The sequence below is a fragment of the Papio anubis genome, chromosome 14 (assembly GCF_008728515.1).
Source record: "Papio anubis isolate 15944 chromosome 14, Panubis1.0, whole genome shotgun sequence".
Classification (NCBI taxonomy): domain Eukaryota; kingdom Metazoa; phylum Chordata; class Mammalia; order Primates; family Cercopithecidae; genus Papio; species Papio anubis.
The window spans coordinates 32854389-32873833 of record NC_044989.1 but is presented as its reverse complement, the minus strand read 5'-3'; the positions used below and the strand labels follow the sequence as shown (position 1 = coordinate 32873833).

The 19445-nt window shown below is 38.2% G+C and overlaps 1 protein-coding gene across 8 annotated transcripts in view; it reads right to left on the bottom strand.

The window, feature by feature from the left end:
• LTBP1 (latent transforming growth factor beta binding protein 1) overlaps positions 1-19445 on the bottom strand; it is a 454228-nt gene that overhangs the window by 329839 nt on the left and 104944 nt on the right. Inside the window, exon 1 of one of the 8 annotated variants that reach the window (XM_031655065.1) lies at positions 11178-11541. The exons of the other annotated variants lie outside the window; for them this stretch is intronic. The gene's annotated coding sequence lies outside the window, so the exon portion shown is untranslated. Of the gene's footprint in view, positions 1-11177; positions 11542-19445 lie in introns of those variants that run through there. 8 annotated transcript variants of the gene reach the window in all.

Here is a 19445-nt window from a genome sequence, read left to right as displayed (position 1 = left end):
AGGAAGGCAAGCTAGCTGTCCTATGGAGAGGTCCAGGTAGTGAGGTACGAATGAGGCCTTCCGCCAAAAGCCGTGAGGAACCAACACCTACCCAAAACCACGTGAGTGAGCTTGGAAGTGGCCTTAATGACTTACTCTTTGTTCCCATTGCTTATCTAGTCAGATGTTAAATTTATTCATAAAAGACAGGAGGGACTGCACATAGTGGCCCTCAACCCTGGTCATAAAGAACTCTGGAAAAATCTTTACTCTGCAAGCTCCACCCAGACTTTCTGAACCCACTATGGGGTTGTGGCCAGATCATGTGTGGTTAAATAAAAAGTTCACAGGTGTTTCTGATACATCTAGCAAGAGTGAGAACCACTGCTTTAGAGAATCACTCAGCCCAGAAATTGGATGATGAGGAAATGCCCAGAGAAATGAACTGACTGGGCCAAGATCTTATAGCTGGTGGCCAACGTGGAGTTTTGACCCTATTCCCCTAACTACTAGACAGCTGTTACTCTCCAACACCACAGTGCCTTCTCTACTGGGGTCTTCTCTGAGCTCAACACTCTGGGAAAACATACAAGAAAGGCATGGCCCTGCCTTCAAGGAGCTGTCTGCACAGGATCTACAAATTAGAAGGAAAGGAGCCCGTTAGAACATGCCTCTCCCATAAGCTGCAAGCAGCAGCCAAGGAATGGAATAGGGGCTCCAGTTCTTGTAAATTAGGTGTGGCCCTTGGGCTTCTGGGAAGTTTCCAATGTGGGCTGGCAAGTCTAGGCATTCTCTTGGCACAAAATCACTGAACAGTAAAGAGGTATCCACTTAGGTGAGTGACTGGGCAGACATTACTTAAGGAACTTAAAGGACTTCTTTAAGCAAATCCCAGCCACACTTGAAGAGACGGCCTGTGGCCACCAGCCACGGCTAGCCACCCACCGCCTGACAGCAGCTCAGAGGTTTCACCATCCCAGACAGGCATGCCGCCCCAGTTATTTTACCCTTCACTTAGGGCCACCGTCACCTTGCCATGGCCCTAAGCAAACTATCCTTGGCAAAGCAACAACAGCTCCAGATGGAGAAATGACATACTATTCCAACAAACTTTTCAAAGGAAAAAAAATAGATATTTCTGAGTTTGTTTTTTGTGGGCAGCTGGAAAAGAAAATAAATCCACCAAATACCAACACCTCTCCAAAAAGTGTGTTGCCAGGACCATGATGACTGGTGTTAAGAATGCGAGTTTCCGGCAGAGAGAATGTGACACATCGCTGAGTCAAAGGCAGGCCCAGCCCTGGCTGAAAACCTTTGTCAGAACTGGGTTATGCTTTCACTGTAAGAAGTTTAAAAGGAGGGCAATGGTGAAGTCACAGCCATGAGTCACTTTCCCACATGCTATGCTCACTTTTCAACAGGATCAACAGACCAAATACCCACAGGGTCTCTCTCAGACTGTGAGCTGTTGAGAGCTCTTCGGGGAATACTGTCTTCCATTCTAAGTCATGAGCACTGTACCCACCCACTCCCTATAAATAACCCAGAGAAATTAAGATTGCACAAATGGTAAAGACAGTAAACATTTGTGGATGAAAATGGGGGCAAGGGAGAACCGAGAGGCAAAAATCGAGACTGCATGATGTTCATTCTTGTTCTCTTCAACTTTGTTTTGTGAGCAGATAACTGGTCTGGATGCAGATTTTTGTGCTAGGAACCTGAGTCTATGAGACTTGAGAATAATCTCGACTGACAACTTCCAGGCTGTGCTGCACACACACCAAGGGTTTCAAGGTCAGCAGGTAACAGTGACCTGCCCCCTGTTCATCCTAGAGATGCCTTAGCAAACAGTAAAAACTCGCGCAGGCAGCTCAGACTTGCTTGTTGACTTCCTAGGAGACAACACTATCCTCCAGACTAAAATGGATCATCAGTGGGAACGAAAAGAATGGGTGCTTCACCTGCAGAAGTTTAGGAACTGAGGGATTAGATATTCCCATGCACAGGAGGAAGAGATGTGGACTACAGGGAGAGGGTGTGGGTATGAATGGAGCAGGGCAGGGAGGGAGGAATGAGTGCACAGAGCCAGGGGTATCTTCCTCCTCAGTCCAAGCTCTCTGAAGTCTGGCTTTGAGTGGGGCCATCGTCTCAGGCTACCAGGGATACCTAACAAGTACAAGGAGAGGAACCAACGGTCGTGTATTTTGCTCAGCCCTCTCCCAGACGACTTAACACAATTTCAGAGCAAGAGTAAACTTTAAGTAAGCATAACTTCCGGGGCAAAATAACCTGAGCCCCAAACACAATTTCCTTTCCTACTGTTGGTGTTTGAAATTAACATTTATTGAGGCACAAAAAACATTCATTCTCTGATCTAAATTGTTAGAATAGTTAAACATTGATATGAATCAGGGGTTAGCAAACTTTTTCAATAAAGACTCATATAGTATATACTTTAGTTGTGGGCCAAAAGGCAATATTGAGGGTATCATAGAGGGTACTTATTGAGAGAAAACAATTTCACACACATTTTTCATTGACAAAATTCAAAACATAATATTAATAACAAAGTATAATTATTTGTATATAAGCCTCCTAATGTGAAGACTGATATTCTTTTGGTAGAGGGATGACAATGTGCTTAATTGGGACTCAAAGTTAGTATTCCTTATGATCAAAATCAACTGCAAATGTTATCAAAATAATAAGAGGACCAGTGGTTGCCAAGGATGAGGGGAGAAGGAAGAATGAATAGGTGGAGCATAGAGGATTTTTAGAGCAGTGAAAATACTCTGTAGGATGCTATAATGGTGGATACATGCCATTATTCATTTGTCCAGACTCACAGAATGTACAACATCAAGAGTCAGCAATATAAACTATGGACTCTGGATGATGATGATGTGTCAATGTAGGTTCATCATTTATAACAAATTACCACTCTGACTCTGATGTGGGAGTGGTAATAGATAACAGAAGAAGCTGTGCACATTTGGGGGCAGGGAGTACATGGGCTATATATCTATTTCCCTTCATTTTGGCTGTGAACCTAAAAATTATCTAAAAAATAATGTTTTTTGTTAAAAAAAAAAAAAAAAAAAAACTAAACATGCAACTACTACATGACTTAGTAACTGCACTCCTGGGCATTTATTCAAGAGAAATAAAAACATATGTTTACACCCTCCCCCCAATCCACAAAATAAGAATCACAAATGTTACTCTGCTAATGCTAATCTGTAATGAGATTTTACATATTTCATCTTTGAAAATGTCTTTTCACACACCTATTTGTGTATGGAAAAAATACTGCTATCCAGGAGCATATGATTTTATTTAAGCATATTCATTACTTGGATGGCATTTAAAAATTTTTATTATATTCTTCTCTTGATATTCTCCTTTTAGTATGTTGCTACCATTTCGGATTCTTCACTTGCAATTAAAGTTAAGTGGAAGCTCTTCAACTACACAGTTAAACAGATTTTGAATTACAGAAATTTCCTTTCTACTTGCATTGTGGTCCAAAAGCACTGCTGGTACAGCTGTCCCCTGGTATCCATGGGGGATTAGTTCCAGGACCTCCCTCAGATTCCAAAAACTGTGGCTATTCAAGTCCCTAATATAAAATGTCATACTATTTGCGTATAATCTATGCATATCCTCTTGTATATTTTAAATAATCTCTAGATTACTCATTACCTAATATAATGTAAATGCTATGTAAATAGTTGTTATACTGTATTGTTTAGAGAATAATGAGCAAAAATTGTCTGTGAATGTTCAGCACAGATGCCATTTGTTTCTCCTGGATATGTTTGATTCAAAGTTGGTTGAAATCACAGATGCAGAACTCATGGATATGGAAGGTCAACAGTACTTAGTTGAGCTAAGAAAATGTATCTGCTACAACTGGTATGGAAACGGAGACATCATTTCTTATTTTAACTTTTGACAACATAAGAAGTGTATAAAGCATCTTAATATTACTAGTGATTAAAACAATGTTAGGTGGCATCTAAGCAACTCTACTTCAATATTAACTTTCACATATAAGCACTGCTTTGCCTTATAGTTTTATGCTGAATTCATCAACTCTGCAGCTAAAGCTAATTTCCAAAGCCATTCAGTCTTCAATGATAGTAGCTGAAGTCAGTTTATCCTGTTCAGAAAAAAATAAATCTTAGCCCTCAGACAAGGTCTCATTCCGTAGCCCAGGGTGGAGGGCAGTGATATGATCATAGCTCACTGCAGCCTCAACCTCCTGAGCTCAAGGAATCCTCCTGCCTCAGCCTCTGGAGTAGCTGGGACTACAGGCACATGCCACTATGCCTGGCTATTTTTTACTGTTATTATTATTTCTGGAAATGGGGTCTCTCTAGTTTGCCCAGGCTGGTCTCGAACTCCTGGACTCAAGCAATCCTCTCATCTCAGCCTCCCAAAGTGCTTATGGCTAAGAAGAGTCTGAAACAATTTTGTTTTCTCTGAACACATTTCTTCAGCTGCTGTAATCAAACATGATTAAATTAACTCACCATCAATAAATGGCTTTCCTGACTTGGATAACAAAGGAGTCACTTGGAAATTTCCTTTGTTTGCAGCTGAATTTTCTTTTTTTGTGTAAAGAAATTCTGCTATAATGAGATATTTGATTTTACATTTTCTAGTTTTTCACCACTGCATTTATGTGAGTTTAAAATATTGTGATAAGTGATTAGTCTGATAATGTCAGCATACTGTATATTCTTTTAGCAAAGTTATAGTCTCATTACGTAATAAACACAATGCTTTGCCATCTAATTTAAAAACGAAATAATCCATACTCCACTGTGCCTTTAAAGTATGACATTCAAAGTCTACTTTTCTGTTCCTCTGACATCAAGGATTTACACTTTTAAAAAATAAATAAAATGTCACTGAAAGGTAAAACAGATGTCACTAAAAACACTGACAATTTCTAACTGTGGTAACTGTGATTTCTGGTGTGCCAAGCAGCAGTAAAAAGTGATCACAGAGCTATATGCAGTCTCTGCCACAACTCAACTCTGCCATTATAGGAAGAAAGCAGCTACAGACAACATATAAACAAGTGAGCATGGTTGTGATCCAATACAAGTTTATGATACTAGGGCCAAACACCATATAGAAAAAAATTAATAGATAAGACTACATAAAATTTAAAATATTCTGCATAGCAAATACATATAAACAAAAATAAAAGAAAAATATGGAAAATATTGATTATAGGTTAGTAGATAGATAGATATCAGAAAGTTCATAGTATTATATAAAGAGTTCAACAAGAAAAAGATACATGACCTAATAGAAAACTGGCCTAAAAACTGGAGGAAAAAAATGCAAACAGCCATAAACTACTAATATTTAACCTCACTGTTATTTAAAACAGATTATTTTCATCTGTCAGACTGATAAAAAGAAGGACACAGAATGAAACCGAAAATATAAATAATCCTATATTTAGTGAAGCAAATTTTTTCAAAAACTTTTTCATAAATAAAAGACCAGGACCAAATGGCTCACTAGTTAATTCTAACAAACGTTTAAGAAAGATAGAAAACCCATCTTATAAAAACCTTCAAAGTATACAGAAAGAAGAAACACTTCCCAACTTGTTTTTGGAGGCCATCATAATGATGATACCAAACCCTCACAGACCAATATTCCTCATCAACATATATCAAAAAATCCTTTAAAAGCATCCACAAATCAAATTCATAATATATAAAAAGGCTAATACATCCTGACAAAGTGGGATTTTTTTTTTTTTTTTCTGTAGCGAAACAGGGTGACAAGGTCTTACTCTGTCACCCAGGCTGGAGAGCAGTGACATGATCATCACTGTAACCTCAAACTCCTGAGCTCAAGTAATCCTCCCACATCTGTCTCCCGAGTAGCTTGGGCTACAGGCATGCACCACCACACTCAGCTAATGTTTTTATTTTTTGTAGAGATGGAGTCTCACTGTGTTACCCAGGATGGTCTCAAACTAATGGCCTCAAGTGATCTTCCTGCCTCAGCCTTCCAAAGCTGGGATTACAGGTATAACCACCATGCCTCACCTCAAGTGGAATTTATCCTAGTAATGCAAGGTTGGTTTAACATTTAAAACTTAACTGATTTAATAAACCATACTGACAGAATAAAGGAATAAAAAATAATCATATTTTTATTGATGATCACACTACATACAGAAAATGCATTTGGCAAATACAACAAGCCTTCATGATAAAAGAAAACACTCAGCAAATTAGTAATATAAGATAATTTCCTCATTTTAGACGCCATTTCTACAATGATTATTTTGTTAATGTGTTATACTGATTGGTAAAATAACATACTTTCACCCTAGAACAAAAGGCAAAGATGACAAAGATGACCACTGTCACCACTCCTGTTCTACATTACACTAGCAGTCCTGGCTAGTACAACAGAGCAAAAGGGGAGAAGTATTAAATATTGGAATGACATAATACTAACTGTATTTGACATGACATGACTAAGAAGAAAATCCCAACAACACAAGTTGGGAAAAAATTACCCATGTGCCTTCTATGTTTCTGCATATCTTTATCAGCTTTTCTTCTGGCCTGTCTTTTCAAGAATGTTTATATAGCACACAGTCTTGGAAAACAGATAGTATCTCCTTCTGTGGCAAAGGAAAGATCTGTTTGCTATTCAGGGAAATGAAAATAACATCTCCCTCTGGCACAAAGATTAGGCAAAGTTGGCTAGCAGCCCCTTTTAAAGAATGCTATTTCCTAAGCTCAGGGTTCCTCAACTGTGACACAAACCTACTACATGAGTAACATCTACCTGAGCTACTGTGCATTACCCCATGAAGCTTAGGGAGTGTGGAGACCCAATCCAAACATGAAGCTCATGCTGCCTGCTATGCCATGAGTAATAAAGTTCTTATCCAGGATTCTCCTGTCTTCTGTCAGCGTCCATGAAACTGTGGGAGGCTAACTTGTTAGCCTGCAAGCGAGATAAAATTTCAAACCTTTCACAGTTCTTGACAATATAAGTTTGAGGTTACCAGAGTAATGTGTGAATTTTGAAATTTTGCAGGCTGAAAGGTCACTAAATGGAATTAAATGTATTTCTATATATTAGCAGAAAACTCGATTTAAAGTTATATTACATTTATGTAAGTGTAAACAATATACAATACTTAGCGGCTGGGTGCAGTTGCTCATGCCTGTAACCCTAGCACTTTGGGAGGCCGAGGCAGGTAAATCGTGAGGTCAGGAGTTTGAGACCAGCCTGGCCCAACATGGTGACACCCTGTCTCTACTAAAAAAACAAAAATTAGCCAGACATGGTGGTGGGTGCCTGTAGTCTCAGCTATTCAGGAGGCTGAGGCAGAAAAGTCACTTGAACCTGGGAGGCGGAGGTTGCAGTGAGTCAAGATCGTGAAAAAAAGAATACACAATACTTAGAAATATATTTAACAAAACATGTTCAGAAATATCTATACTGAAAACTATAAAACATACATAAATGTAGAGATATACCATGTTCATAGATCGAAAAAACAAATATTGTTAAGGCATCAACTGTTCCAAAATTGAGCTATGGCAGCAGTTTTCAAACCCTTCATTCTCAGGACTCCTTGAAACTCTTAAAGACAACTGAGGATCCCAAAAAACTTTTAATATTTACATGGTTTATAGCTATCAAAATTCACCAGAGAAGGAATTTAAAATTTAAAAATGTTAAAATATTAATTCATTTAAAATTAACAAGCCCATTAAATGTTAAAATAATTTTTATTTTTCCTAAAATAAAATTTATTAAGATTTGCATTGTTTTACACTTTTGTAAATATCGTTAATGTTTAACATAAAAAGAAAACAGCCTGATTTGCCTATCTGCTTCTGCATTCAATCTGTTGCAATATCACACATTATGTATCCTCTGGAAAACTCCATTGTACTCCTGAGACAATGAGTGTGAAAGCAAATAATGCCTAAGTATTATTATGAAAATAGTTTTCACCAGGTGTTCCAGATTCAAGACAATGCAAATTGTAATCACATCAGACCTTAAAAAAAAAAAAAGAAGCTGATAAACTAATTCTATAATTCGTACAGCAATATGAAGGGCCTATAAATGTCAAAAACTGGTTTTGAAAATGCAGAACAAAATTGAGGGCTTACCCAATTTGATTTGAAGACTTACTTGTGAAGCTACAGTACTCAAGACAGTGTGGAACAGGAGTCCCCGCTTATCTGTGATTGGCTTTCTGTTGTTTCAGTTACCCATGGTTTCAGTCTCATAACAGTAAATGGAAATAAACAATTCAGAAGTTTAAAATTCCGGAAATAAACAATTCGTAAGTTTTAAATTCCAGAAATAAAGAATTCATGATTTAAATTCTGAGTAGTGTGAAATCTGTCCTGCTGTGTCCCACCTGGGACATGACTCATGTCTTCTTCCAGCATATCCACACTGCATATGCTACCCACACATTTGTCACTTAGTAGCTATCTTGGTTATCAAATAGGAAAATCATAGCATAGTGGGTTTTGTACTATACACAGTTTCAGACATCCACTGGGGGTTTTGGAACGTATCGTCTCACAGATAAGGAGGCAATTACTATACTAGCATAAGGATCAACAACAGATCAACAGAATAGCTGGAAACTCCCAAACAGACTCACATATATGATCAACTGATTTTTTGATAAAAGGTGCCAAAGCATTCCAATGGAGAAAAGAAACTCTTTTCAACAAACGATCCTGAACAACTAGATATCAGTATAAAGAAAAAACATGAAGCATCCTGGATTCTCACCTTACAAGTGAACTCAAAGTTAATCCTAGACCTAAACATAGAAGCTAAAACAACAAAGCTCTAGAAGAAATCATAGGAAAATATCTTTATAATTTGAAAGCAGGCAAAGATTTATTGAGTGACACACAGAAATCAATAATCATACAAAAACAGATAAATCAGACTGCACCAAAATTAAAAAGTGCTCACCAAAAGACACTGTTAAGAAAACTAACACAGTAACAGGAAAAAAATGCTGTGTGTGTGTTTATGAGACAGACCGATAAAAGATTGGTATCCAGGATATATATTGATAAAAAATTCCAACTCACTAAGAAAAAAAAAGTTGGCCGGGCATGGTGGCTCACGCCTGCAATCCCAGCACTTTGGGAGGCCAAGGCGGGCAGATTACAAGGTCGGGAGATCAGGACCATCCTGGCTGACACAGTGAAACCCCGTCTCTACTAAAAATACAAATAAATTGGCCGGGCGTGGTGGCGGGCGCCTGTCGTCCCAGCTTCTTGGGAGGCTGAGGCAGGAGAATGGCGTGAACCCGGGAGGCGGTGGAGCTTGCAGTGAGCGGAGATCGCGCCACTGCACTCCAGCCTGGGCGACAGAGCGAGACTTCGTCTCAAAAAAAAAAAAAAAAAAAGCTGATTAATAAATGAGCAAAAGATTCAATAGACATTTCACAAAGGAGAATATACAGATGGTTAATGTGTACATTAAAAGCTATTCGATATCATTAGTCATCAGGGAAATGCAAATTAAAAACATAATGAGATACCACTACACACTCAGAAGAATGATTAACATGAAGTAGACTGACAATACTATACTGTAAGACCAGATGTGGAGCAACCAGAACTTTCATCCACTCTTAGTAGAAAAGCTAAAATGGTAAACCGGTTTGGAAAAAACATCTGAGAGTTTCTTATAAAACTAACCACATACCTACCTTATACATAGAAATTCTACTCCTTGGTACTTACCCAACAGAATTGAAAGCATATGTCCACAGAAAAACTTTCACAAGAATGATCATGGCAGTTTTATTTATAATAGCCCCAAACTAGAAACACCCCAGGTGTTCATCAACAGATGACTGGACAAACAAATTGCCATATATTTATACAATGGAGTACTACCTAACAATAAAAAGGAATGAACTGCTTATTCTACGACAGTATTAACAAATTCCAAAAATAGTAAAAGTAAGTAAAAAGTCTTCTACAAAAGGGTACACATTGTATAATCTCACTTACATGAAGTTTCTAGAACAGTGAAAACTATGGTGAAAAAAATCAGAAGAGTGGTTGTCTCTGGGGTAGGACTGAGAAAACTGATGAGATAACTTAGATACTGGCCAAGGCCTCTACCTTGATAGAGTTTTGGATCACACAAGTATACATTTCTCAAAATTCAAAGGGTGCATGTAAGATTTGTACATTTCAGTACACTGTAAATTTCACCTTAAAAATAACACTATAAGCAAATACTGACCTCCAGTTAATGACATGCATGCTAAAGTGTTTATAGGTAAAAACTTACTCATGATGTGTGCATCTTAGTCTAAAAGGCATTAAGAAAACAGGGTGGATTAATGGATGGACCAGGATCATCAATCCACCTTGTAATATATATTTCTAAGATTTTTAAAACCCACCACATTTGGTTAGAAAAAGGAAGTCTTTCCTAAATATAGACTGAATTATCTTCCATAAACACTTCAGTTGCCTTATCCATAATCATCCCTCAAAGTTAAAGGAATGTGTCCCACCAACTCCAGTTTCTACAATTCAGTAGAAACATCCTTGTTATTGGTCTATGATCTGATAGAATCAAATCCATGGCTACAATTAGTTTTCAGTTTTGATTCATATAATTGTTTGCAAGAGCTATTTCAGAAAAAAAAATTTATGAAATATAATTTTTTATTTTTGAAAAGGCTGCCAAACAAGAAAATTTCAATCACTATAACACACAAGTTTTTTAAAAACGTAAACCTTGTACTATTTTTTTTGTTTGAAAACCAGTAGCCCTTCTGATCCCCTCATTTTTCTTTGAATAAGAAAATAATTCACGCTCTAGTCATGTTGCTATTAAAGACCACAGTTAGCCATGACAAATGCATTTCCTTCCACACACACACACAAATCTGAATTTAAAATTCAGTACAACTAACAGCATTTAAAAGTTCCCTCCCTACCTCCCTCGCTATCTCACCTACCCACATATATCATACACACACATTCCACACACACACCCCCCCCCAAGATGATTTAAGCAAAGCCCAAATTAAGATATAAACCTAAATGGCAAAATAATTGTACCATTAGACTTTGGGATTACATTGTCCTCCATAATAATCAAAAGCCACATAATCAAAAGAAACTTACCTTGAATGCAAATATCCCTACAGATACGTCAATTATCTGTGTGTATCCTAGGACTCCAGTGAGTATTTTAAAAATAGGGGGAAATTCAAAGGAAAATGGTCCATACCACTACTGTCATTTAGCCTCTCCACATTTATTTCCTCTCAACTCACTTCTAACACAATTTTGGAATCCTAAATTCTCACCCCAGGCTGCAACAGAGTGTAAACTAACTTAAATAATCCCTGGTTTTAGCACTTGAACAGTAGAAGGGTAAAATATGTGGGAGTGAAATGGAGTCTACAGTTTAAAAATAGGTCCATGTGCACAGTCCAAGGTCAGCCTCCAAGAGACAAGCTATGAAAAAAATCTCTGACATTGCCTGAACCAACAACGCGTAAAAGAACTTGGATTTCTTATTCCAAACTTCTCTTGGCTATTTTCTTCCTTTAAGGACTGAGTAAAAGGCCAGTCTTCCTGCCAGAGGTCTAGAAATAGCCTGTCTTCCTATTTGCCATAGATGTATCTAAAGTCTAGAAGGCATTTCTCTGTTGTTTTAGGGATGTGTCTGGTTTTTTTCTCAGACATTCATGCCATTTCTCTTTGTCAGCTGAAAAGCTTTTATGCTCAAACTTTCACTTCAGAGTTAGTTTGAAAAGTCTATTACAATTATTTGCTAAATGGAAAAAAGTCTCCCTCTTACAAAGTCATCTTATGATTCCCTTAAATGACATGTATTTGGTATTTGAACATGTATGTATCTATAACTGAATCTACGCCCCCTGTATTTCCACCTCTTCAGGCCCAGACTTCTTAAACACAAGCCTCTCAAATCCAAAGGCTGAGAGTGTCTGGCTCCATTGTTTTAATCCTATAGCGGTTCTCTGTTTTTTATCCAAATTTTCCAGACCAGCCCTTCCACTGGGCACCACGGACGTGGCAAGCCTAAACCAAAAAAGGAGTCTCTTTTAAGGTGTTTGAAATTAGATCCCTAGGCTTGCTAGAAGTTTCCATGTTCGTTCTTTTGATTTATGGGTCTCATTACTGGGGAAGGCTGAAATATCTCTTCTTTTTCTCCCTTAGTGGCTTCAAAGCACTGTATGCTTGATTACCCAAGTACATTAAAACTAATTTAAATCATCATCTTAAGCATTATTGTGTTCAACAAACCAGAAAAGACCTTGGAATCCAAAATATATGGTCACATTTTATACTTAATAGGACACAAAGTAGCAAATCCATCAACATAATGGTATAGCTTTTTATGGGCACAGGCAAAAAACACTTCTTAAATGTTGCATTGCCTACTGCTGCCTTTCAAAGGTGAAATTCACATCATCCTTTTCCTTCTGCTCCTGTAAGACAAACTTAATTAATGAAGATCTGTTGTAAGGATAACTTCAAGTGGCAGTAAGTGTGTATGGCTGTGAAAATAACAAGATAAACGCCCGCATTTGTATAAACCCGAGCTAAAATTATAAGACAGCATCACACATTTTCCAACATGCATGTCATATTCAGCACTTCTTTAGCTTAAATGGCAATGCTTTTCCTCCTGCGACATTTATAGTAAGGTACCATTCTCAAAAGAAAAATAAACGCATTGAATTAGTACCAGTGAAACAGAATTTCTGGAATCAAACGTATAATCAAAAAACTTCAGAGAAATTGCTGATCTGTGCTGGAAACTGTATCAAAATATGAAATTCACTAAAGTATTTTTTAACATGCCATTGAGAGCCGCTATCAATTTAAAACACAAATGTAAGAAAATACGCAAAACTTTATCTTCTTGCATATTTATCATTATAAATCGGTGACTCCATATCTGGAAAATATTTCAGAATATTCATTCTTGAAAAGAAGAGGAGAAAAAAGGGAAAACAGGAAGACCCAACTGTTTGATTTAGTGGAAGGCACTATGTTTAGACGTCATTAGATAAGTTTTGGTCCTGGCTTCGATTAAGCAAATCACTTAAACATTGGATGCTTTAGTTTCTCATTTGTAAAACAAAGGAGTGGGGTAGTACACTTCTAATTTTCTTTCAGCCTCTAAGAACCTATAGTCAATGGTCTTTTGCAAAATTAGTTGAAATAATAATGTAATTAATAATTGAATTTTAATGCTAACATAATTCTATTATTTCATGTTTATTACTTTTATAAATATTAATGAATTTCTATATACTTCATTATAGTTATTATTAGTCTACAAGAGTTTTAGAAAGGCCATGAAATGCTTCTCATTAACTGTTAAATGGCCTGGAACGAACTGAGAAGTCCCAGTTTATCTCAGGTCAAAGTAACTGGAAACCAAAGACAGAAACACTCCTAGGTTTCTTACTTTTATGAATAAGGAGAGCACAGAGGATTTTTAAGACAGTGATAATACTCATTATGATACTATAATGATAGATAGATGTCATTATACATATGTCCAAATCCACAGAATGTATAAAACCAAGGGTGAACCCTAGGACTTTGGGGAATCATGATGCGTCAGTGTAGGTTCATCATTGGTAGCAAACGTACCACTCTGGTAGGGGACGTTGATAATGGGAGAAGCTATGCCTATGGGAGGGGAAGAGAGGTTGGAGGGGCCAGCGTATATAGGAAGTCTGTACCTTCCTCTCCAATTTTGCTGTGAACCTAAAACTGCCCTTAAAAATGGAAATGTTTTAGGCCAGGCGCAGTGGCTTACGCCTGTAATCCCAGCATTTTGGGATGCCGAGGCAGGCAGATCACTTGAAGTCAGGAGTTCAAGACCCCAGCCTGACCAACGTAGTGAAACCTCGTCTCTATTAAAAATGCAAAAATTAGCTGGGTGTGGTGGTATGCGCCCGTAATACTACTCGGGAGGCTAAGGCAGGAGAATCGCTTACACCCAGGAGGCAGAGGTTGCAGTGAGCTGAGATCACACCAGTGCACTCCAGCCTGGGCGACAGAGCGAGACTCCATCTCAAAAAAAAAAGTCTTTTTTAAAAACTATATTTTGATCTGGGAGTCAACCCGAAAGAGCTTACAATGACTAAAGGTGGAACAATTTGAGCAAGAAAATAATAATATAACCTGAAGAATAAAACAAATGAGGCTAAGGTACTATAACTAAATGATTAAATAAACACATGGGTAAAAAGTGACAAATCCTCCATACAGAAAACTTACAAATAGTATATGAAGATACATTCCCTTCTAGAGGTAGAGCTTAATTCTCTTCCAAGTGTGTGCTTAGTGACTTGCTTCCAAAGAAAAGAATATGGAAAGGGAAAATGGTAATTTTACAATGGAAAAAGCTGGTAGACACCACCTTAACTACGTGGTCAAGATTAATATCACCAGTGATAAGTCATGTTGACACAATATAACCCCCCACACAATGTGATGAGAAGGGCACTCACTTTTGCAATATTCCATCCCAAAACCCATAATCCCAGTCTAATCATGAGAAAGCATCGATAAATCCAAATCAAAAGACAGTCTACAAAATACTTTCAAATAGTCAAGATCATGAAAAAACAAGAAAAGACTGAAAAACTGTCACAAATTATAAGAGACAGGACAACTGAATGTGAAGTGCTATCCTGGATTAGATCCTGGAACAGGAAAAGGATACACTGGTGAAATCAGAATAAAATGTGTAGTTTAGTTAATAGCACTATGCCAACATTAATTTCTTAGTTTTGACAAATGTACATGATAATGCAAGATGTTAACATCAGGAGAAACTAGGCAAAAGGTATACGAGAACTCCCTGTATTATCTTTGCAACTTTTTATGAATCTAAGGTATTCAAAATAACACTACTATAATAATCAAAATGATTTAAATACTTAGTGTAAAATGTATTACATGGTGACTGTGAGACTGTATTAACTCATTTTAATAAAACAGGCCAATAATCCAAGGAATTCTGACATATCGGTGACACGCACATATTAAGTCTCGGAATTTTAGGTTGTCGAAGCATAGCTTAGCCTATCCTAATGAAGAGAGTTTGAGCTTTCTTGCTAGTATACTACCAAAGGTGGTTGCTCATGGATATCACCAATGAACGCATGTCTCTTACACATCTCTCCTGCCTGCCCAACCTCAAAAGATTGAAAGGGTAGATTCTGTACCACTTCTTCCTTCCATTCCCTCAAGCCTCAACTCTCACAGGTAACAGTAAAAAAAGAGATAAGGATGTTTTTCATCTGACATGAGATTGGAGTTTCAGAGGTGAAAGGGACCTGAAAAAAACTAGAATTTGACCAAGATACTGGATTTTAAACAAAGCATGATTATAAAATGGTGAATAGGAAAAAATAAAACTGTTCTTATAAATGTCTCCTCAATAAACCAATTTCTGTTAGCATCACACTTTCTTCTTTACTTGGGCCTCTATCTTGGCTTTACACATTTTCTTTTAGACAATAAGTTTATTGCCAACAAAATATGTAGTTGCCAAATAGTAAATCAAGTCCCTAGACTCACGTGTAACACTAGATTTTAATTATTTGGATTTTTTTAAAAAATCCATTTCCTTAGCGTTCAATAATAGGGGTTTGGTTTGGTTTCTATTTTCCCATTCACTCACAGAGATGATGTTTAAATATGTTTAAGTCATCTAATTCAATCTTAGCTAGGTATGAACAACATTAAAATTGGTTTACCATTTTTAAAAGTAAATATTAGAGGACACCTCTTCAAAGAATCACTGCATCACTAAATATTTTTTCCAAATACCACACACCCAGGTATTTGGCAATCGGTAAACTTTGCTATGAGACAGCTCATGAGTTTTTCCCATAGCAATGGTCGAATGACGTAGCCCTCCACTGGACACCCAGAAAGCTGCCCTGGTCCTGGCTAAAGTCTCAAAGCTCTGGACAGGAAAGTCATCGAAATCCTTCCCAGCTTGTCCACCCAAGGCACAACTATGAGACTAGGCTGTACCACTAAAGTCAGTGACTATAAAACTGGACTGAGACATGCAGTGCTGAATCCTAGCTTTGCACACACATCTGTTTAAAATTCGAATGGCTTGTGCAAACCATGGATCGGTATTCAAATAAAATTTTTAAAGAGACTATATTCATTGAAAAAGGAAATGAAAGTATGTGCCTGTGTCTTTGGGTTCTACATTTCCTGGGGAGAGCTGATAGGCCTTCTAGGACTTAGATGGTGGTAAGCCTAGCAGATTGAGCAAGATGTGGAAGCAGACATAAAGTGGATTTGAATGAGTCACCAACATCTCAGGGCCCTCTCCACAACACACAAGGCCAGCTCTGCAAACCCACAGCAGCTTTGCACGCTTCACACAACTTGGCAACACGAGCACAGGGAACCCAAGAGCAGCCTCAAGGGCAACTGAGTCATCAGAAACAAAATCCAGCTCTGAATGGCACTCTGGGGCCATGCAAATATTTAACAGGCACATCTAGAGAATTCTCAGTCTCAATTAGGAGAGGACCACCATCGTCAGAATGAAGGGGGCTGCCTAACTGCCTCTCAAGTCTCGGGCAATCCTCATTCAGTAATATTGCAGAGGACTACAGTATTTTTTGCATTTTTTTTTTTTAATTTTGGAAACAGGGTCTTGCTCTGAAACCCAGGTTGGAGTTACAGTGGCATAATCATAGCTCACTGCAGTCTCAAACTCCTGGGCTCAAGTAATCCTCCCACCTCAGTCTCCCAACTAGCTAGAACAACAGGCACACACCACCACATCCAGCTAATTTTTGTATTTTTTTGTAGAGACTGGGTCTGCCTATGTTGACAAGGCTGGTCTCGAACTCTTGGCCTCAAATGATTCTCTTCCTTCAGCCTCCTAAAGCACTGTGATCACAGGCACAAGCCACCACAGTGGGCGGGGACTATAGTTTTGACAGCACTTCCTTCTGTCCCCACCCATGGAGCTTCACAATCATGCTGTGAAGAATTACCATGCTCATTTTCTGGCTGAGGAAACCTCAAGAGTTTCAGGCCGGGCATGGTGGCTCACGCCTGTAATCTCAGCACTTTGGGAGGCCGAGGTGGGTGGATCACAGGGTCAGGAGATCGAGACCAGTCTGGCGAAACCCCATCTCTACTAAAAATACAAAAATTAGCTGGGCATGGTGGTACGCACCTGTAATCCCAGCTACTCAGGAGGCTGAGGCAGGAGAATCGCTTGAACCCGGGAGGCAGAGGTTGCAGTGACTGAGATCGCGCCACTGCACTCCAGCCTGGGCGACAAAGCAAGACTCGATCTCAAAAAAAACAAAAAAACAAAAACAAAAAGAGTTTCAATAATTTGCCAGGATTATAAAGTCAGAATGGAATAAAGAAGACACCTGAACCCAAATGTTCTATTTCAAGGCCCAGGACTCAGACACTGTCAATAGCAGAGTAACACTTCAAACTCAGTGAAGTTTTGAAGTGTTACTCTGCTTTAAACTTAAGGATCTCTCTCCTCCCATTTTTTTTAAAGCAGAGTTCTGTATTTTTTGAAGACTCCATAATAGTTAATTAATTTGAGCTTTTTTTGGTGTCTAATGTACAGTTGAGCTGTGTGTACTCTTCCTTGGAACCTGAATTTTCTCCACATGGAGAAAGATTTAGATCCTACTTTTCACCTTTTGACATCTACTCAAAGAATAGAAGTTCCTCTACCTGTTAGGTCCTGTAGATACATCTCAACCCATATTGTCACCTGAATGTGCTACAGATAGTGTCTAAGAGTCCTGGGCTTGGAAACAGAACATTCCTCAACCCCTCAGAAACCAGGAAGATTTTATTTAAAGGTTCTCAGCAGGTTGTCTGTAGACCAATGGCCACCTATTTGGATCATACACCATACTGGGGGTAGGGGGAAACCCTTACGCCTATAATCCCAGAATTTTGGGAGGCCAAGGCAGGAAGATCGCTTGAGGCCGGGAGTTCGAGACCAACCCAGGCAACAAAGCAAGACGTCGTCTCTACACAAAATTTGTAAAAATTAGCTGGGCACAGTGGCCCACACCTGTAGTTCCAGCTACTCAGGAGGCTGAGGTGGGAGGATTGCTTGAGCCCAGGAGTCCCAGGCTGCAGTGGGCTGTGATCACACCACCGCACTCCAGGCTGAGCAACAAAGCAAGACTCTGTCTCATTAAAAAAGAAAAGAAAAGAAAAGAAAAGCCTAACCTCCAAAATATATATTTATTCACAAATTATATGCATGCTCTATATCAAGATTAGAGAATCTCAAAGTTCCTTCTAGCTTTGCTGTAACACTTCTGATTGAGTATATATTCTAAAACTACACTGTCTATATAATATGTATATCACAAAACATACTCAAAAATAGAAATTTGGAAGACTGAGATAAAGATGAAATTTAATTTTTTAAACTATTTTCCTTCATCAACCCTTTTTATCACTACAAATGTTTCTTAGTGACTGTGGCATTACTGAATGGGCTTCATTTTTTCAATCTTGGTTTAACACTTACTGATACGGGAAGCCAGAGGTCTCATTTTAAGCCCAGTGGATGTTAATATTTAGCTTCAGTGTCTGGCCTAGCTCAAAAGAGATATCTGAAAAAGACACATTGATGCAAATGGAAGAAATGCACTTACAAAGTCATAATACTCATGTTTCAATCTCATACACTAACTACTCAAAAGTTTTTCCGCTAAAGTTAGTAACTTTCCATTTTCCCCAATGTCATTTCATTGGTCTACATACTTATTGGAAAACGTTACATTTTGACAAATTTTTATCGGGTTTTAAACTCTCTGGAAGATTTTAGTTTGTTTCCAATATTTTTAAGTATGCAAATATGAGTTAACATGTAATGACACCATATCACAATGAAACTATTTCTATACATTTATTTTACAAGTGCTCTCCGTGTAGCACCAGATCACCAGGTTTTTTTAAAGGTGACTTTCTTATTCATTGTAAACATATCACCTCTACTTTGAAAGGACAGATGATGTGTATTAACTTTTAAATTATCTGCAGGGCAACAAGACCACTCATAGCTGAATGTCATGCAGAAGGCCAGTAATTTCAAAATGTCTTTTGTAAAAAACATTCTTTTTTTTTTTTTTTTTTTTTTTTGAGACGGAGTCTCACTGTGTCTCCCAGGCTGGAGTGCAGTGGCGCGATCTCGGCTCACTGCAAGCTCCGCCCCCCGGGTTCACGCCATTCTCCCGCCTCAGCCTCCCAAGTAGCTGGGACTACAGGCGCCCGCTACAGCGCCCGGCTAGTTTTTTGTATTTTTAGTAGAGACGGGGTTTCACCATGTTAGCCAGGATAGTCTCGATCTCCTGACCTTGTGATCCA